General features: G+C 39.1%; 4 non-coding genes and 2 pseudogenes across 4 annotated transcripts; 5 read left to right on the forward strand and 1 right to left on the reverse strand.

The window, feature by feature from the left end:
• Positions 1–14985: 14985 nt before the first annotated feature.
• On the reverse strand, positions 14986–15164 carry LOC135011196 (U1 spliceosomal RNA; annotated as a pseudogene).
• Positions 15165–18935: 3771 nt separating this feature from the next.
• LOC135011191 (U1 spliceosomal RNA) lies at positions 18936–19099 on the forward strand. The gene has a single exon (XR_010210331.1). It is a non-coding gene; the product is annotated as a U1 spliceosomal RNA (small nuclear RNA).
• Positions 19100–19251: 152 nt separating this feature from the next.
• Positions 19252–19414, forward strand: LOC135011192 (U1 spliceosomal RNA). Its single transcript, XR_010210332.1, has one exon. It is a non-coding gene; the product is annotated as a U1 spliceosomal RNA (small nuclear RNA).
• Positions 19415–20085: 671 nt separating this feature from the next.
• Positions 20086–20249, forward strand: LOC135011204 (U1 spliceosomal RNA). Its single transcript, XR_010210342.1, has one exon. It is a non-coding gene; the product is annotated as a U1 spliceosomal RNA (small nuclear RNA).
• A 152-nt stretch (positions 20250–20401) lies between these two features.
• LOC135011193 (U1 spliceosomal RNA) lies at positions 20402–20565 on the forward strand. Its single transcript, XR_010210333.1, has one exon. It is a non-coding gene; the product is annotated as a U1 spliceosomal RNA (small nuclear RNA).
• A 670-nt stretch (positions 20566–21235) lies between these two features.
• LOC135011195 (U1 spliceosomal RNA) lies at positions 21236–21353 on the forward strand (annotated as a pseudogene; the record flags this gene model as incomplete).

The raw sequence follows: 21353 nt of genomic DNA on the forward strand, positions 1-21353 counted from the left end.
TACATTTTGTATTGCTCTTCTGGTGACAATGTAGTTTGTTTTTGTCAATTACCATTTTAATAATCGGGTAAAGAAAATTAATAGGATTTTTGAAAGAAAACAATACTGTCAATATACTATTAAAACAAATTAAAATGGTAAAAGTTATTGTACTTTAAGTAAAAATAAAAGAGCAAAAATATCAATCCCAGTTTTGGATTACTTTAACAAAAAAAAAATGCATATAGCAGAGGATAGTTTCAATCTGCCTACCTCTGGGTTATGGACCCAGCATGCTTCCATTACAGTACTCTGCTGCACATGTAAGTGCAAGAGGTCCTGAAGCACTCACTTATCATGGGAAAGTACCAATGTGTTTCTTCATTGGTTGATGGAAGAAACATCTTACAAAAACTCTCCACATTATTGACTTTTTAAAATGTTTCTAGGAAACGTTCTAGATGAATGCTTATTAGCCTTTGTCAGTATGTACTTTTGCAAAGTGTCGCTGTGGCGCAATCAGTTAGTGTGTATGGTTATTAACCAAAAGGTTGGTGGTTCAATCCCACCCAGGGACGTAATTGACCTTGTTATCAGATTTTGGTGATCTTTAAGTAGACAAGTCAAAATTTCAAACCCCCTGTTATGGTGTAGGGTACCTGGCCTTCTCTGATGTAATCAGAGTTAGATTTGATTCAGTGATTTTATAAAAACAGCTAGGAAGCACAATTTAGCAGTGGGTTGCAGAGAAAAAGAAATATGCTGGCAAAAAAATCCAATTGAGTGATTAAACAGCTCTTCATTTTCTGGCTTTATTTTTATGCTAACAAATTTGTTCTCTGAAAAGTGTCCACAAAGCCAAGTCTCTGATTAACACCTTTGTAGGGATGGTTTTTCACCTATTACTAAATTAAACTTGCTTCATTGGAAAGGCAGCAAGATGCATCCTCATTTCAATGTCTACTGAAATAATACAGGTTGACACCAGGAAACATTAACGCCACTGCATCCTTGCTGCTTTCGCATGTGGAAGTCTGTTTAATGTGAAAACAAGGTGATATCTAATTAGCACACAGGTAAGGAATTAAGAAAATCTTTATTTAAGGGTGAAGGTGTTTCTCACAAAATCGTTGCCCCAATGCATCATTGAAATTCAAGCTGGAAAGATGATTTTAATATATCACTTGTACATTTTGTATTGCTCTTCTGGTGACAATGTAGTTTGTTTTTGTCAATTACCATTTTAATAATCGGGTAAAGAAAATTAATTGGATTTTTGAAAGAAAACAATACTGTCAATATACTATTAAAACAAATTAAAATGGTAAAAGTTATTGTACTTTAAGTAAAAATAAAAGAGCAAAAATATCAATCCCAGTTTTGGATTACTTTAATTAACAAAAAAAAATGCATATAGCAGAGGATAGTTTCAATCTGCCTACCTCTGGGTTATGGGCCCAGCATTTTTCCATTGCAGTACTCTGCTGCACATGTAAGTGCAAGAGATCCTGAAGCACTCACTCATCATGGGAAAGTACCAATGTGTTTCTTCGTTGGTTGATGGAAGAAACATCTTACAAAAACTCTCCAGATTATTGACTTTTTAAAGTTTTTCTAGGAAACGTTCTAGATGAATGCTTATTAGCCTTTGTCAGTATGTACGTTTGTAAAGTGTCTCTGTGGCGCAATCTGTTAGTGTGTTTGGTTATTAATCAAAGGGTTGGTGGTTCAATCCCACCCAGGGATGTAATTGACCTTGTTATCAGATTTTGGTGATCTTTAAGTAGACAAGTCAAAATTTCAAACCCCCTTCTTATGGTGTAGGGTACCTGGCCTACTCTGATGTAATCAGAGTTAGATTTGAATCAGTGATTTTATAAAAAAAACAGCTAGGAAGCACAATTTAGCAGTGGGTTGCAGAGAAAAAGAAATATGCTGGCAGAAAAATCCAATTGAGTGATTAAACAGCTCTTCATTTTCTGGCTTTATTTTTATGCTAACGAATTTGTTCTCTGAAAAGTGTCCACAAAGCCAAGTATCTGATTAACATATTTGTAGGGATGGTTTTTCACCTATTACTAAATTAAACTTGCTTCATTGGAAAGGCAGCAAGATGCATCCTCATTTCAATATCTACTGAAATAATACAGGTTGACACCCGGAAACATTAACGCCACTGCATCCTTGCTGCTTTCTCATGTGGAAGTCTGTTTAATGTGAAAACAAGGTGATATCTAATTAGCACACAGGTAAGGAATTAAGAAAATCTTTATTTAAGGGTGAAGATGTTTCTCACAAAATCGTTGCCCCAATGCATCATTGAAATTCAAGCTGGAAAGATGATTTTAATATATCACTTGTACATTTTGTATTGCTCTTCTGGTGACACTGTAGTTTGTTTTTGTCAATTACCATTTTAATAATCGGGTAAAGAAAATTAATTGGATTTTTGAAAGAAAACAATACTGTCAATATACTATTAAAACAAATTAAAATGGTAAAAGTTATTGTACTTTAAGTAAAAAAAAAAGCTAAAATATCAATCCCTGTTTTGGATTATTTTAATGAACAAAAAAAAAATGCATATAGCAAAGGATAGTTTCAATCTGCCTACCTCTGGGTTATGGGCCCAGCATGCTTCCATTGCAGTACTCTGCTGCACATGTAAGTGCAAGAGATCCTGAAGCACTCACTCATCATGCGAAAGTAACAATGTGTTTCTTCATTGGTTGCTGGAAGAAACATCTTACAAAAACTCTCCAGATTATTGACTTTTTAAAGTTTTTCTAGGAAACGTTCTAGATGAATGCTTATTAGTCTTTGTCAGTATGTACTTTTCGCAAAGTGTCTCTGTGGCGCGATCGGTTAGTGTGTTCAGCTATTAATCAAAAGGTTGGTGGTTCAATCCCATCCAGGGACGTAATTGACCTTGTGATCAGATTTTGGTAATATTTAAGTAGACAAGTCAAAATTGCAAACCCCCTCTTATGGTGTAGGGTACCTGGCCTTCTCTGATGTAATCAGAGTTAGATTTGATTAAGTGATTTTATAAAAAAAACAGCTAGGAAGCACAATTTAGCAGTGGGTTGCAGAGAAAAAGAAAAATGCTGGCAGAAAAATCCAATTGAGTGATTAAACAGCTCTTCATTTTCTGGCTTTATTTTTATGATAACAAATTTGTTCTCTGAAAAGTGTCCACAAAGCCAAGTATCTGATTAACATCTTTGTAGGGATGGTTTTTCACCTATTACTAAATTAAACTTGCTTCATTGGAAAGGCAGCAAGATGCATCCTCATTTCAATATCTACTGAAATAATACAGGTTGACACCAGGAAACATTAACGCCACTGCATCCTTGCTGCTTTCTCATGTGGAAGTCTGTTTAATGTGAAAACAAGGTGATATCTAATTAGCACACAGGTAAGGAATTAAGAAAATCTTTATTTAAGGGTGAAGATGTTTCTCACAAAATCGTTGCCCCAATGCATCATTGAAATTCAAGCTGGAAAGATGATTTTAATATATCACTTGTACATTTTGTATTGCTCTTCTGGTGACAATGTAGTTTGTTTTTGTCAATTACCATTTTAATAATCGGGTAAAGAAAATTAATTGGATTTTTGAAAGAAAACAATACTGTCAATATACTATTAAAACAAATTAAAATGGTAAAAGTTATTGTACTTTAAGTAAAAAAAAAAGCTAAAATATCAATCCCTGTTTTGGATTATTTTAATGAACAAAAAAAAAATGCATATAGCAAAGGATAGTTTCAATCTGCCTACCTCTGGGTTATGGGCCCAGCATGCTTCCATTGCAGTACTCTGCTGCACATGTAAGTGCAAGAGATCCTGAAGCACTCACTCATCATGCGAAAGTAACAATGTGTTTCTTCATTGGTTGCTGGAAGAAACATCTTACAAAAACTCTCCAGATTATTGACTTTTTAAAGTTTTTCTAGGAAACGTTCTAGATGAATGCTTATTAGTCTTTGTCAGTATGTACTTTTCGCAAAGTGTCTCTGTGGCGCGATCGGTTAGTGTGTTCAGCTATTAATCAAAAGGTTGGTGGTTCAATCCCATCCAGGGACGTAATTGACCTTGTGATCAGATTTTGGTAATATTTAAGTAGACAAGTCAAAATTGCAAACCCCCTCTTATGGTGTAGGGTACCTGGCCTTCTCTGATGTAATCAGAGTTAGATTTGATTAAGTGATTTTATAAAAAAAACAGCTAGGAAGCACAATTTAGCAGTGGGTTGCAGAGAAAAAGAAAAATGCTGGCAGAAAAATCCAATTGAGTGATTAAACAGCTCTTCATTTTCTGGCTTTATTTTTATGATAACAAATTTGTTCTCTGAAAAGTGTCCACAAAGCCAAGTATCTGATTAACATCTTTGTAGGGATGGTTTTTCACCTATTACTAAATTAAACTTGCTTCATTGGAAAGGCAGCAAGATGCATCCTCATTTCAATATCTACGGAAATAATACAGGTTGACACCAGGAAACATTAACGCCACTGCATCTTTGCTGTTTTCTCATGTGGAAGTCTGTTTAATGTGAAAACAAGGTGATATCTAATTAGCACACAGGTAAGGAATTAAGAACATCTTTATTTAAGGGTGAAGATGTTTCTCACAAAATCGTTGCCCCAATGCATCATTGAAATTCAAGCTGGAAAGATGATTTTAATATATCACTTGTACATTTTGTATTGCTCTTCTGGTGACAATGTAGTTTGTTTTTGTCAATTACCATTTTAATAATCGGGTAAAGAAAATTAATAGGATTTTTGAAAGAAAACAATACTATTAAAACAAATTAAAATGGTAAAAGTTATTGTACTTTAAGTAAAAATAAAAGAGCAAAAATATCAATCCCAGTTTTGGATTACTTTAATTAACAAAAAAAATGCATATAGCAGAGGATAGTTTCAATCTGCCTACCTCTGGGTTATGGACCCAGCATGCTTCCATTACAGTACTCTGCTGCACATGTAAGTGCAAGAGATCCTGAAGCACTCACTCATCATGGGAAAGTACCAATGTGTTTCTTCATTGGTTGATGGAAGAAACATCTTACAAAAACTCTCCACATTATTGACTTTTTAAAATGTTTCTAGGAATCATTCTAGATGAATGCTTATTAGCCTTTGTCAGTAAGTACTTTTGCAAAATGTCGCTGTGGCGCAATCAGTTAGTGTGTAAGGCTATTAACCAAAAGGTTGGTGGTTCAATCCCACCCAGGGACTTAATTGACCTTGTTATCAGATTTTGGTGATCTTTAAGTAGACAAGTCAAAATTTCAAACCCACTGTTATGGTGTAGGGTACCTGGCCTTCTCTGATGTTTAGATTTGATTCAGTGATTTTATAAAAACAGCTAGGAAGCACAATTTAGCAGTGGGTTGCAGAGAAAAAGAAATATGCTGGCAGAAAAATCCAATTGAGTGATTAAACAGCTCTTCATTTTCTGGCTTTATTTTTATACTAACAAATTTGTTCTCTGAAAAGTGTCCACAAAGCCAAGTCTCTGATTAACACCTTTGTAGGGATGGTTTTTCACCTATTACTAAATTAAACTTGCTTCATTGGAAAGGCAGCAAGATGCATCCTCATTTCAATGTCTACTGAAATAATACAGGTTGACACCAGGAAACATTAACGCCACTGCATCCTTGCTGCTTTCGCATGTGGAAGTCTGTTTAATGTGAAAACAAGGTGATATCTAATTAGCACACAGGTAAGGAATTAAGAAAATCTTTATTTAAGGGTGAAGATGTTTCTCACAAAATCGTTGCCCCAATGCATCATTGAAATTCAAGCTGGAAAGATGATTTTAATATATCACTTGTACATTTTGTATTGCTCTTCTGGTGACAATGTAGTTTGTTTTTGTCAATTACCATTTTAATAATCGGGTAAAGAAAATTAATTGGATTTTTGAAAGAAAACAATACTGTCAATATACTATTAAAACAAATTAAAATGGTAAAAGTTATTGTACTTTAAGTAAAAATAAAAGAGCAAAAATATCAATCCCAGTTTTGGATTACTTTAATTAACAAAAAAAAATGCATATAGCAGAGGATAGTTTCAATCTGCCTACCTCTGGGTTATGGACCCAGCATGCTTCCATTACAGTACTCTGTTGCACATGTAAGTGCAAGAGGTCCTGAAGCACTCACTTATCATGGGAAAGTACCAATGTGTTTCTTCATTGGTTGATGGAAGAAACATCTTACAAAAACTCTCCACATTATTGACTTTTTAAAATGTTTCTAGGAATCGTTCTAGATGAATGCTTATTAGCCTTTGTCAGTATGTTCTTTTGCAAAGTGTTGTTTTGGCGCAATCAGTTAGTGTGTAAGGCTATTAACCAAAAGGTTGGTGGTTCAATCAGGACTTAATTGACCTTGTTATCAGATTTTGGTGATCTTTAAGTAGACAAGTCAAAATTTCAAACCCCCTGTTATGGTGTAGGGTACCTGGCCTTCTCTAATGTAATCAGAGTTAGATTTGATTCAGTGATTTTATAAAAACAGCTAGGAAGAACAATTTAGCAGTGGGTTGCAGAGAAAAAGAAATATGCTGGCAGAAAAATCCAATTGAGTGATTAAACAGCTCTTCATTTTCTGGCTTTATTTTTACACTAACAAATTTGTTCTCTGAAAAGTGTCCACAAAGACAAGTCTCTGATTAACACCTTTGTAGGGATGGTTTTTCACCTATTACTAAATTAAACTTGCTTCATTGGAAAGGCAGCAAGATGCATCTTCATTTCAATGTCTACTGAAATAATACAGGTTGACACCAGGAAACATTAACGCCACTGCATCCTTGCTGCTTTCGCATGTGGAAGTCTGTTTAATGTGAAAACAAGGTGATATCTAATTAGCACACAGGTAAGGAATTAAGAAAATCTTTATTTAAGGGTGAAGATGTTTCTCACAAAATCGTTGCCCCAATGCATCATTGAAATTCAAGCTGGAAAGATGATTTTAATATATCACTTGTACATTTTGTATTGCTCTTCTGGTGACAATGTAGTTTGTTTTTGTCAATTACCATTTTAATAATCGGGTAAAGAAAATTAAGTGGATTTTTGAAAGAAAACAATACTATTAAAACAAATTAAAATGGTAAAAGTTATTGTACTTTAAGTAAAAATAAAAGAGCAAAAATATCAATCCCAGTTTTGGATTACTTTAATTAACAAAAAAAATGCATATAGCAGAGGATAGTTTCAATCTGCCTACCTCTGGGTTATGGACCCAGCATGCTTCCATTACAGTACTCTGCTGCACATGTAAGTGCAAGAGATCCTGAAGCACTCACTCATCATGGGAAAGTACCAATGTGTTTCTTCATTGGTTGATGGAAGAAACATCTTACAAAAACTCTCCACATTATTGACTTTTTAAAATGTTTCTAGGAATCATTCTAGATGAATGCTTATTAGCCTTTGTCAGTAAGTACTTTTGCAAAGTGTCGCTGTGGCGCAATCAGTTAGTGTGTAAGGCTATTAACCAAAAGGTTGGTGGTTCAATCCCACCCAGGGACTTAATTGACCTTGTTATCAGATTTTGGTGATCTTTAAGTAGACAAGTCAAAATTTCAAACCCACTGTTATGGTGTAGGGTACCTGGCCTTCTCTGATGTTTAGATTTGATTCAGTGATTTTATAAAAACAGCTAGGAAGCACAATTTAGCAGTGGGTTGCAGAGAAAAAGAAATATGCTGGCAGAAAAATCCAATTGAGTGATTAAACAGCTCTTCATTTTCTGGCTTTATTTTTATACTAACAAATTTGTTCTCTGAAAAGTGTCCACAAAGCCAAGTCTCTGATTAACACCTTTGTAGGGATGGTTTTTCACCTATTACTAAATTAAACTTGCTTCATTGGAAAGGCAGCAAGATGCATCCTCATTTCAATGTCTACTGAAATAATACAGGTTGACACCAGGAAACATTAACGCCACTGCATCCTTGCTGCTTTTGCATGTGGAAGTCTGTTTAATGTGAAAACAAGGTGATATCTAATTAGCACACAGGTAAGGAATTAAGAAAATCTTTATTTAAGGGTGAAGATGTTTCTCACAAAATCGTTGCCCCAATGCATCATTGAAATTCAAGCTGGAAAGATGATTTTAATATATCACTTGTACATTTTGTATTGCTCTTCTGGTGACAATGTAGTTTGTTTTTGTCAATTACCATTTTAATAATCGGGTAAAGAAAATTAATTGGATTTTTGAAAGAAAACAATACTGTCAATATACTATTAAAACAAATTAAAATGGTAAAAGTTATTGTACTTTAAGTAAAAATAAAAGAGCAAAAATATCAATCCCAGTTTTGGATTACTTTAATTAACAAAAAAAAATGCATATAGCAGAGGATAGTTTCAATCTGCCTACCTCTGGGTTATGGACCCAGCATGCTTCCATTACAGTACTCTGTTGCACATGTAAGTGCAAGAGGTCCTGAAGCACTCACTTATCATGGGAAAGTACCAATGTGTTTCTTCATTGGTTGATGGAAGAAACATCTTACAAAAACTCTCCACATTATTGACTTTTTAAAATGTTTCTAGGAATCGTTCTAGATGAATGCTTATTAGCCTTTGTCAGTATGTTCTTTTGCAAAGTGTTGTTTTGGCGCAATCAGTTAGTGTGTAAGGCTATTAACCAAAAGGTTGGTGGTTCAATCCCACCCAGGGACTTAATTGACCTTGTTATCAGATTTTGGTGATCTTTAAGTAGACAAGTCAAAATTTCAAACCCCCTGTTATGGTGTAGGGTACCTGGCCTTCTCTAATGTAATCAGAGTTAGATTTGATTCAGTGATTTTATAAAAACAGCTAGGAAGAACAATTTAGCAGTGGGTTGCAGAGAAAAAGAAATATGCTGGCAGAAAAATCCAATTGAGTGATTAAACAGCTCTTCATTTTCTGGCTTTATTTTTACACTAACAAATTTGTTCTCTGAAAAGTGTCCACAAAGACAAGTCTCTGATTAACACCTTTTTAGGGATGGTTTTTCACCTATTACTAAATTAAACTTGCTTCATTGGAAAGGCAGCAAGATGCATCTTCATTTCAATGTCTACTGAAATAATACAGGTTGACACCAGGAAACATTAACGCCACTGCATCCTTGCTGCTTTCGCATGTGGAAGTCTGTTTAATGTGAAAACAAGGTGATATCTAATTAGCACACAGGTAAGGAATTAAGAAAATCTTTATTTAAGGGTGAAGATGTTTCTCACAAAATCGTTGCCCCAATGCATCATTGAAATTCAAGCTGGAAAGATGATTTTAATATATCACTTGTACATTTTGTATTGCTCTTCTGGTGACAATGTAGTTTGTTTTTGTCAATTACCATTTTAATAATCGGGTAAAGAAAATTAAGTGGATTTTTGAAAGAAAACAATACTGTCAATATACTATTAAAACAAATTAAAATGGTAAAAGTTATTGTACTTTAAGTAAAAATAAAAGAGCAAAAATATCAATCCCAGTTTTGGATTACTTTAATTAACAAAAAAAAATGCATATAGCAGAGGATAGTTTCAATTTGCCTACCTCTGGGTTATGGACCCAGCATGCTTCCATTACAGTACTCTGCTGCACATGTAAGTGCAAGAGGTCCTGAAGCACTCACTTATCATGGGAAAGTACCAATGTGTTTCTTCATTGGTTGATGGAAGAAACATCTTACAAAAACTCTCCACATTATTGACTTTTTAAAATGTTTCTAGGAATCGTTCTAGATGAATGCTTATTAGCCTTTGTCAGTATGTACTTTTGCTAAGTGTAGCTGTGGCGCAATCAGTTAGTGTGTAAGGCTATTAACCAAAAGGTTGGTTGTTCAATCCCACCCAGGGATTTAATTGACCTTGTTATCAGATTTTGGTGATCTTTAAGTAGACAAGTCAAAATTTCAAACCCCCTGTTATGGTGTAGGGTACCTGGCCTTCTCTGATGTAATCAGAGTTAGATTTGATTCAGTGATTTTATAAAAACAGCTAGGAAGCACAATTTGGCAGTGGGTTGCAGAGAAAAAGAAATATGCTGGCACAAAAATCCAATTGAGTGTTTAAACAGCTCTTCATTTTCTGGCTTTATTTTTATGCTAACTAATTTGTTCTCTGAAAAGTGTCCACAAAGCCAAGTATCTGATTAACATATTTGTAGGGATGGTTTTTCACCTATTACTAAATTAAACTTGCTTCATTGGAAAGGCAGCAAGATGTATCCTCATTTCAATATCTACTGAAATAATACAGGTTGACACCAGGAAACATTAACGCCACTGCATCCTTGCTGCTTTCTCATGTGGAAGTCTGTTTAATGTGAAAACAAGGTGATATCTAATTAGCACACAGGTAAGGAATTAAGAAAATCTTTATTTAAGGGTGAAGATGTTTCTCACAAAATCGTTGCCCCAATGCATCATTGAAATTCAAGCTGGAAAGATGATTTTAATATATCACTTGTACATTTTGTATTGCTCTTATGGTGACAATGTAGTTTGTTTTTGTCAATTACCATTTTAATAATAGGGTAAAGAAAATTAAGTGGATTTTTGAAAGAAAACAATACTGTCAATATACTATTAAAACAAATTAAAATGGTAAAAGTTATTGTACTTTAAGTAAAAATAAAAGCGAAAATATCAATCCCAGTTTTGGATTACTTTAATGAACAAAAAAAAAAATTCATATAGCAAAGGATAGTTTCAATCTGCCTACCTCTGGGTTATGGGCCCAGCATGCTTCCATTGCAGTACTCTGCTGCACATGTAAGTGCAAGAGATCCTGAAGCACTCACTCATCATGCGAAAGTACTAATGTGTTTCTTCATTGGTTGCTGGAAGAAACATCTTACAAAAACTCTCCAGATTATTGACTTTTTAAAGTTTTTCTAGGAAACGTTCTAGATGAATGCTTATTAGTCTTTGTCAGTATGTGCTTTTTGCAAAGTGTCGCTGTGGCGCAATCAGTTAGTGTGTATGGTTATTAACCAAAAGGTTGGTGGTTCAATCCCACCCAGGGACGTAATTGACCTTGTTATCAGATTTTGGTGATCTTTAAGTAGACAAGTCAAAATTTCAAACCCCCTGTTATGGTGTAGGGTACCTGGCCTTCTCTGATGTAATCAGAGTTAGATTTGATTCAGTGATTTTATAAAAACAGCTAGGAAGCACAATTTAGCAGTGGGTTGCAGAGAAAAAGAAATATGCTGGCAAAAAAATCCAATTGAGTGATTAAACAGCTCTTCATTTTCTGGCTTTATTTTTATGCTAACAAATTTGTTCTCTGAAAAGTGTCCACAAAGCCAAGTCTCTGATTAACACCTTTGTAGGGATGGTTTTTCACCTATTACTAAATTAAACTTGCTTCATTGGAAAGGCAGCAAGATGCATCCTCATTTCAATGTCTACTGAAATAATACAGGTTGACACCAGGAAACATTAACGCCACTGCATCCTTGCTGCTTTCGCATGTGGAAGTCTGTTTAATGTGAAAACAAGGTGATATCTAATTAGCACACAGGTAAGGAATTAAGAAAATCTTTATTTAAGGGTGAAGGTGTTTCTCACAAAATCGTTGCCCCAATGCATCATTGAAATTCAAGCTGGAAAGATGATTTTAATATATCACTTGTACATTTTGTATTGCTCTTCTGGTGACAATGTAGTTTGTTTTTGTCAATTACCATTTTAATAATAGGGTAAAGAAAATTAAGTGGATTTTTGAAAGAAAACAATACTGTCAATATACTATTAAAACAAATTAAAATGGTAAAAGTTATTGTACTTTAAGTAAAAATAAAAGAGCAAAAATATCAATCCCAGTTTTGGATTACTTTAATTAACAAAAAAAATGCATATAGCAGAGGATAGTTTCAATCTGCCTACCTCTGGGTTATGGGCCCAGCATTTTTCCATTGCAGTACTCTGCTGCACATGTAAGTGCAAGAGATCCTGAAGCACTCACTCATCATGGGAAAGTACCAATGTGTTTCTTCGTTGGTTGATGGAAGAAACATCTTACAAAAACTCTCCAGATTATTGACTTTTTAAAGTTTTTCTAGGAAACGTTCTAGATGAATGCTTATTAGCCTTTGTCAGTATGTACGTTTGTAAAGTGTCTCTGTGGCGCAATCTGTTAGTGTGTTTGGTTATTAATCAAAGGGTTGGTGGTTCAATCCCACCCAGGGATGTAATTGACCTTGTTATCAGATTTTGGTGATCTTTAAGTAGACAAGTCAAAATTTCAAACCCCCTTCTTATGGTGTAGGGTACCTGGCCTACTCTGATGTAATCAGAGTTAGATTTGAATCAGTGATTTTATAAAAAAAACAGCTAGGAAGCACAATTTAGCAGTGGGTTGCAGAGAAAAAGAAATATGCTGGCAGAAAAATCCAATTGAGTGATTAAACAGCTCTTCATTTTCTGGCTTTATTTTTATGCTAACGAATTTGTTCTCTGAAAAGTGTCCACAAAGCCAAGTATCTGATTAACATATTTGTAGGGATGGTTTTTCACCTATTACTAAATTAAACTTGCTTCATTGGAAAGGCAGCAAGATGCATCCTCATTTCAATATCTACTGAAATAATACAGGTTGACACCAGGAAACATTAACGCCACTGCATCCTTGCTGCTTTCTCATGTGGAAGTCTGTTTAATGTGAAAACAAGGTGATATCTAATTAGCACACAGGTAAGGAATTAAGAAAATCTTTATTTAAGGGTGAAGATGTTTCTCACAAAATCGTTGCCCCAATGCATCATTGAAATTCAAGCTGGAAAGATGATTTTAATATATCACTTGTACATTTTGTATTGCTCTTCTGGTGACAATGTAGTTTGTTTTTGTCAATTACCATTTTAATAATCGGATAAAGAAAATTAATTGGATTTTTGAAAGAAAACAATACTGTCAATATACTATTAAAACAAATTAAAATGGTAAAAGTTATTGTACTTTAAGTAAAAATAAAAGCTAAAATATCAATCCCAGTTTTGGATTACTTTAATGAACAAAAAAAAATGCATATAGCAAAGGATAGTTTCAATCTGCCTACCTCTGGGTTATGGGCCCAGCATGCTTCCATTGCAGTACTCTGCTGCACATGTAAGTGCAAGAGATCCTGAAGCACTCACTCATCATGCGAAAGTACTAATGTGTTTCTTCATTGGTTGCTGGTGAAACATCTTACAAAAACTCTCCAGATTATTGACTTTTTAAAGTTTTTCTAGGAAACGTTCTAGATGAATGCTTATTAGTCTTTGTCAGTATGTGCTTTTTGCAAAGTGTCTCTGTGGCGCAATCGGTTAGTGTGTTCAGCTATTTATCAAAAGGTTGGTGGTTCAATCCCACCCAGGGACGTAATTGACCTTGTGATCACATTTTGGTGATATTTAAGTAGACAAGTCAAAATTGCAAACCCCCTCTTATGGTATAGGGTACCTGGCCTTCTCTGATGTAATCAGAGTTAGATTTGATTAAGTGATTTTATAAAAAAACAGCTAGGAAGCACAATTTAGCAGTGGGTTGCAGAGAAAAAGAAAAATGCTGGCAGAAAAATCCAATTGAGTGATTAAACAGCTCTTCATTTTCTGGCTTTATTTTTATGATTACAAATTTGTTCTCTGAAAAGTGTCCACAAAGCCAAGTATCTGATTAACATCTTTGTAGGGATGGTTTTTCACCTATTACTAAATTAAACTTGCTTCATTGGAAAGGCAGCAAGATGCATCCTCATTTCAATATCTACGGAAATAATACAGGTTGACACCAGGAAACATTAACGCCACTGCATCTTTGCTGTTTTCTCATGTGGAAGTCTGTTTAATGTGAAAACAAGGTGATATCTAATTAGCACACAGGTAAGGAATTAAGAAAATCTTTATTTAAGGGTGAAGATGTTTCTCACAAAATCGTTGCCCCAATGCATCATTGAAATTCAAGCTGGAAAGATGATTTTAATATATCACTTGTACATTTTGTATTGCTCTTCTGGTGACAATGTAGTTTGTTTTTGTCAATTACCATTTTAATAATCGGGTAAAGAAAATTAATTGGATTTTTGAAAGAAAACAATACTGTCAATATACTATTAAAACAAATTAAAATGGTAAAAGTTATTGTACTTTAAGTAAAAATAAAAGAGCAAAAATATCAATCCCAGTTTTGGATTACTTTAATTAACAAAAAAAAATGCATATAGCAGAGGATAGTTTCAATATGCCTACCTCTGGGTTATGGACCCAGCATGCTTCCATTACAGTACTCTGCTGCACATGTAAGTGCAAAAGATCCTGAAGCACTCACTCATCATGGGAAAGTACCAATGTGTTTCTTCATTGGTTGATGGAAGAAACATCTTACAAAAACTCTCCACATTATTGACTTTTTAAAATGTTTCTAGGAATCGTTCTAGATGAATGCTTATTAGCCTTTGTCAGTATGTACTTTTGCAAAGTGTCGCTGTGGCGCAATCAGTTAGTGTGTAAGGCTATTAACCAAAAGGTTGGTGGTTCAATCCCACCCAGGGACTTAATTGACCTTGTTATCAGATTTTGGTGATCTTTAAGTAGACAAGTCAAAATTTCAAACCCCCTGTTATGGTGTAGGGTACCTGGCCTTCTCTGATGTAATCAGAGTTAGATTTGATTCAGTGATTTTATAAAAACAGCTAGGAAGCACAATTTAGCAGTGGGTTGCAGAGAAAAAGAAATATGCTGGCAGAAAAATCCAATTGAGTGATTAAACAGCTCTTCATTTTCTGGCTTTATTTTTATGCTAACAAATTTGTGCTCTGAAAAGTGTCCACAAAGCCAAGTATCTGATTAACACCTTTGTAGGGATGGTTTTTCACCTATTATTAAATTAAACTTGCTTCATTGGAAAGGCAGCAAGTGATGTCATCCAAGCATTGGGTCAAAGTTGGCTTCAAACCTCGTCTGCTTATGAAAAGAGAAAAGGGGTATGCAGGGCATGGCGGCCTTTTGCGGTGCTTGGATGACCCCTAGTTCGCATTAAATAATGCAGTCTAGTTTCCCACATTTGGGGAAATCACAGAGGTCAGCATACCCAGAATGCAATGAATGAACCGCACCCTGGGAGAACAGTCTTCATGACCATGGTATCTCCTATGCAAAATAAGTATGATTTGGGATAGGGCTGGGGAGGGCCGCTGCTCAGGCACATCTCTGTCAAGTAAAGGAGATTCAACTGAGGCAGCACAAGGGAACTCTCATCTGGGAACAACAACTGCAGGGAGAACACATATTTTCAGATGAACATGGGAGGGCAGAAGGCTGCCTAATACTGAAGCACCCCCAAACAACAAACCAAATGCAACAACTAGTGCAAGCATTCCTGGGGGAAGGCCTGCAGCAGATGGATTTGCATATGGCGATGTCATCCAAGCAGTGGGTCAAAGTTGGCTTCAACCCTCGTCTGCATATGAAAAGAGAAAAGGGGTGTGCAGGGCATGGCGGCCTTTTGCGGCACTTGGATGACCCCTAGTTCGCATTAAACACCTCCACCCTCCGTCGGTGTGGGGCTCATGTTGGCTATGCCCCAGCCCCTGAAGGATTCAAGCTGATTTCTTGCAGCAGCTGGGCACTGTAACAGCTCCAGAGCTGCTCTGTAAGGCAAGTAAAAGGGTGTGGGCCCTGCAGCAATACCTGTAGTTCGCATTGTGCGAGACCCCTAGTTCGCATTAAACACCCCCACCCTCCTTCGGTGTGGGGCTCATGTTGGCCATGCCCCAGCCCCTGAAGCATTCACGCTGATTTCTTGCAGCAGCTGGGCACTGTAACAGCTCAAGAGCTGCTCTGTAAGGCAAGTAAAAGGGTGTGGGCCCTGCAGCACTACCTGTAGTTTGCATTGTGCATTGGAAGGCACAAAGTAAGCAGACGGGAGGAGAAGTCAGGATAGTGCACAAGGGTATAGACGGGAGGGGCTCAAGAAAAAAGAAGTGGAAACAGACAGCAAACTAGGCTTCCAATGCACAATGCAAACTACAGGTAGTGCTGCAGGGCCCACACCCTTTTACTTGCCTTACAGAGCAGCTCTGGAGCTGTTTAATCACTCAATTGGATTTTTCTGCCAGCATAATTTTTCTCTTACGTCCTAGAGGATGCTGGGGATTCCGTAAGGACCATGGGGGATAGACGGGCTCCGCAGGAGACATGGGCACTTTAAGAAAGACTTTAGATCTGGGTGTGCACTGGCTCCTCCCTCTATGCCCCTCCTCCAGACCTCAGTTTACTACTGTGCCCAGAGGAGACTGGGTGCTTTTCAGGGAGCTCTCCTGAGTTTCCTGACAGAAAGTATATTTGTTAGATTTTTTTATTTTCAGGGAGCCTGCTGGCAACAGACTCCCTGCATCGAGGGGCGGAGGGGAGAGATGCACACCTACTTCTGTGAGTTGATAGGCTCTGCTTCTTAGGCTACTGTACAGCATTAGCTCCAGAGGGATCGGTACGCAGGTCTCACCCTCGCCGTCCGTCCCAGAGCCGCGCCGCCGTCCCCCTCGCAGAGCCGGAAGATAGAAGCCGGGTGAGTATGAGAAGAAAAGAAGACTTCAGAGGCGGCGGAAGACTTCATGATCTTCACTGAGGTAACGCACAGCAGTAAAGCTGTGCTCCATTGCTCCAATACACCTCACACACGGCAGTCAGTGTAAGGGTGAAGGGCGCAGGGGGGACGCCCTGGGCAGCAATATAGACCTCTCTTTGGCAAAATAAATATATATGCAGCTAGGCACTGTATATATATATAAGAGCCCCCGCCATTTTTTTACTATATTTCAGCGGGACAGAAGCCCGTCGCTGAGGGGGTGGGGCTTCTCCCTCAGCACTCACCAGCACCATTTTCTCCACAGCACCGCTGAGGGGAAGCTCCACGGACTCTCCCCTGCTTATACCACGGTAGAAAGAGGGTCTTAAAGAAGAGGGGGGCACATAATTAGGCGCATATATATATGGAAATACAGCGCTACTGGGTAAACATAAAATTATTGTGTTTTTTTCCTGGGTCATATAGCGCTGGGGTGTGTGCTTGCATACTCTCTCTCTCTGTCTCTCCAAAGGGCCTTGTTGGGGAACTGTCCTCAGATAAGAGGATTCCCTGAGTGTATGGTGTGTCGGTACACGTGTGTCGACATGTCTGAGGTAGAAGGCTCTCCTAGAGAGGAGCAGGAGCAAATTAATGTGGTGTCTCCATCGACAACGCCGACACCTGACTGGATGGATATGTGGAATGTTTTAAGTGCTAATGTAAACTTATTACACAAGAGATTAGACAAAGCTGAAGCTAGGGAACAGTCAGGGAGTCAACCCATGCCTGTCCCTATGTCGCAGGGACCTTCGGGGTCTCAAAAGCGCCCACTATCCCAAATAGTTGACACAGATACCGACACAGATTCTGACTCCAGTGTCGACTACGATGATGCAAAGTTACAGCCAAAATTGGCTAAATGTATTCGATATATGATTATTGCAATAAAAGATGTTTTGCACATCACAGAGTCCCCTGTCCCTGACACGAGGGTACACATGTATAAGGGAAAGAAACCTGAGATAACCTTTCCCCCCTCACATGAGTTGAACGAATTATGTGAAAAAGCTTGGGAATCTCCAGACAAAAAGCTGCAGATTCCCAAAAGGATTCTTATGGCGTATCCTTTCCCGCCAATGGACAGGATACGGTGGGAATCCTCCCCTAGGGTGGATAAAGCATTGACACGCTTATCCAAAAAGGTAGCGCTGCCATCCCAGGATACGGCTACCATCAGGGACCCTGCTGACCGCAAGCAGGAGGTTACCCTAAAGTCCATTTACACACATTCTGGTACCTTACTCAGACCGGCAATTGCGTCGGCCGGGGTTGTAGCGCGGTGGCAGCATGGACAGATACCTTATCAGCAGAGATTGAGACCCTAGATAAGGATGCTATGTTATTGACCATAGGGCATATAAAAGATGCTGTCCTATATATGAGAGATGCTCAAAGTGACATTAGTCTACTGGGTTCTAGAATAAACGCTATGTCGATTTCTGCTAGACGAGTCCTATGGACCCGGCAATGGACAGGTGATGCCGACTCAAAAAGGCATATGGAGGTTTTACCTTACAGGGGTGAGGAATTGTTTGGGAAAGGTCTCTCGGACCTAGTCTCCACAGCTACAGCTGGTAAATCAAATTTTTTGCCTTATATTCCCTCACAGCCTAAGAAAGCACCACATTATCAAATGCAGTCCTTTCGATCACAGAGAAACAAGAAAGTACGAGGTGCGTCCTTTCTTGCCAGAGGTAAGGGCAGAGGGAAGAAGCTGCACAACACAGCTAGTTCCCAGGAACAGAAGTCCTCCCCGGCCTCCACAAAATCCACCGCATGACGCTGGGGCTCCGCTAAAGGAGTCCGCCCAGTTGAGGGCACGTCTTCGAGTTTTCAGCCACATCTGGGTTCATTCGCAGGTGGATCCCTAGGCAATAGAAATTGTTTCTCAGGGTTACAAGCTGAAATTCGAAGAGGTGCCTCCTCGCCGGTTTTTCAAATCGGCCCTACCATCTTCTCCCCAGGAAAGGGAGATAGTGTTAAATGCAATTCACAAATTGTATCTTCAACATATGCAGATGAGGGTTCCAGCCAACTTTGGCCCACTGCTTGGATGACATCACCGTATGTAAATCCGTCTTCTGCAGACCTTCTCCCAGGAATGCTTGTACTAGTTGTTGCATTTGGTTTGTTGTTTGGGCGTGCTTCAGTATTAGGCAGCCTTCTGCCCTCCCATGTTCATCTGAAAATATGTGTTCTCCCGGCAGTTGTTGTCCCCAGATGAGAGTTCCCTTGTGCTGCCTCAGTTGAATCTCCTTTACTTGACAGAGATGTGCCTGAGCAGCGGCCCTCCCCAGCCCTATCTCAAATCATACTTATTTTGCATAGGAGATACCATGGTCATAAAGATTGTTCTCCCAGGGTGAGGTTCATTCATTGCATTCTGGGTATGCTGACCCCTGTGATTTCCCCAAATGTGGGAAACTCAACTGCATTATTTGTGGTAGTGGGGGACTGTGTTTGTGTTTTCCTCTTGTCAGCTCTGGTAAAAGTCAGATTTCTTTGTCTCAGATCTTCCTCTAGCCTTGTTCTTCTTTCGAGAGTTCCATTGTGCTGCCTCAGTTTGATCTCCTTCACTTGACAGGGGGGTACCCGAGCAGCGACCCTCCCCAGCTCTAGCCCAACTCCTACATACCTGCCAGGTGAGATACTATGATCATGAAGGTGCTTCTCCCAGGGCAAGGCTCACCCATTGCACTCTGGGTGTGCTGCTCCTGCGATTTCCCCAAATGTGGGAAACTTGACTGCATAATTTGTGTTTCCCCTGGTCGGCTCTCGTATAATTCAGATCTCTTTGTCTCAGGTCTCTCTCCAGCCTAGTTTGCTGTCTGTTTCCACTTCTGTTTTCTTGAGCCGCTCCCTTCTATGCCCTTGCGCACTATCCTGACTTCTCCCGTCTGCTTACTTTGTGCCTTCCAACGCACAATGCGAACTACAGGTAGTGCTGCAGGGCCCACACCCTTTTACTTGCCGTACAGAGCAGCTCTGGAGCTGTTACAGTGCCCAGCTGCTGCAAGAAATCAGCTTGAATGCTTCAGGGGCTGGGGCATAGCCAACATGAGCCCCACACCGAAGGAGGGTGGAGGTATTTAATGCGAACTAGGGGTCATCCAAGCACCGCAAAAGGCCGCCATGCCCTGCATAACCCTTTTCTCTTTTCATATGCAGATGAGGGTTCCAGCCAACTTTGGCCCACTGCTTGGATGACATCACCGTATGCAAATCCGTCTTCTGCAGACCTTCTCCCAGGAATGCTTTTACTAGTTGTTACATTTGGTTTGTTGTTTGGGGGTGCTTCAGTATTAGGCAGCCTTCTGCCCTCCCATGTTCATCTGAAAATATGTGTTCTCCCTGCAGTTGTTGTCCCCAGATGAGAGTTCCCTTGTGCTGCCTCAGTTGAATCTCCTTTACTTGACAGAGATGTGCCTGAGCAGCGGCCCTCCCCAGCCCTATCCCAAATCATACTTATTTTGCATAGGAGTTTCCATGGTCATGAAGATTGTTCTCCCAGGGTGAGGTTCATTCATTGCATTCTGGGTATGCTGACCCCTGTGATTTCCCCAAATGTGGGAAACTCGACTGCATTAATTGTGGTAGTGGGGGACTGTGTTTGTGCTTTCCTCTGGTCAGCTCTGGTAAAAGACAGATTTCTTTGTCTCAGATCTTCCTCTAGCCTTGTTCTTTTTTCGAGAGTTTCCTTGTGCTGCCTCAGTTGGATCTCCTTCACTTGACAGGGGGGTGCCCGAGCAGCGACCCTCCCCATCTCTAGCCCAACTCCTACTTACCTGCCAGGTGAGATACTATGATCATGAAGGTGCTTCTCCCAGGGCAAGGCTCACCCATTGCACTCTGGGTGTGCTGCTCCTACGATTTCCCCAAATGTGGGACCCTTGACTGCATAATTTGTGTTTCCTCTAGTCGGCTACTCGTATAATTCAGATCTCTTTGTCTCAGGTCTCTCTCCAGCCTAGTTTGCTGTCTGTTTCCACTTCTCTTTTCTTGAGCCGCTGCCTTCTATGCCCTTGTGCACTCTCCTGACTTCTCCTGTCTGCTTACTTTGTGCCTTCCAACGCACAATGCAAACTACAGGTAGTGCTGCAGGGCCCACACCCTTTTACTTGCCTTTCAGAGCAGCTCTGGAGCTGTTACAGTGCCCAGCTGCTGCAAGAAATCAGCTTGAATGCTTCAGGGGCTGGGGCATAGCCAACATGAGCCCCACACCGACGGAGGGTGGAGGTGTTTAATGCGAACTAAGGGTCATCCAAGCGCCGCAAAAGGCCGCCATGCCCTGCATACCCCTTTTCTCTTTTCATATGCAGATGAGGGTTCCAGCCAACTTTGGCCCACTGCTTGGATGACATCACCGTATGCAAATCCGTCTTCTGCAGACCTTCCCCCAGGAATGCTTGTACTAGTTGTTGCATTTGGTTTGTTGTTTGGGGTGCTTCAGTATTAGGCAGCCTTCTGCTCTCCCATGTTCATCTGAAAATATGTGTTCTCCCTGCAGTTGTTGTCCCCAGATGAGAGTTCCCTTGTGCTGCCTCAGTTGAATCTCCTTTACTTGACAGAGATGTGCCTGAGCAGCGGCCCTCCCCAGCCCTATCCCAAATCATACTTATTTTGCATAGGAGATACCATGGTCATGAAGATTGTTCTCCCAGGGTGAGGTTCATTCATTGCATTCTGGGTATGCTGACCCCTGTGATTTCCCCAAATGTGGGAAACTCGA

Source organism: Pseudophryne corroboree, unplaced genomic scaffold (assembly GCF_028390025.1).
Source record: "Pseudophryne corroboree isolate aPseCor3 unplaced genomic scaffold, aPseCor3.hap2 scaffold_2392, whole genome shotgun sequence".
In the NCBI taxonomy this organism is placed as follows: Eukaryota; Metazoa; Chordata; class Amphibia; order Anura; family Myobatrachidae; genus Pseudophryne; species Pseudophryne corroboree.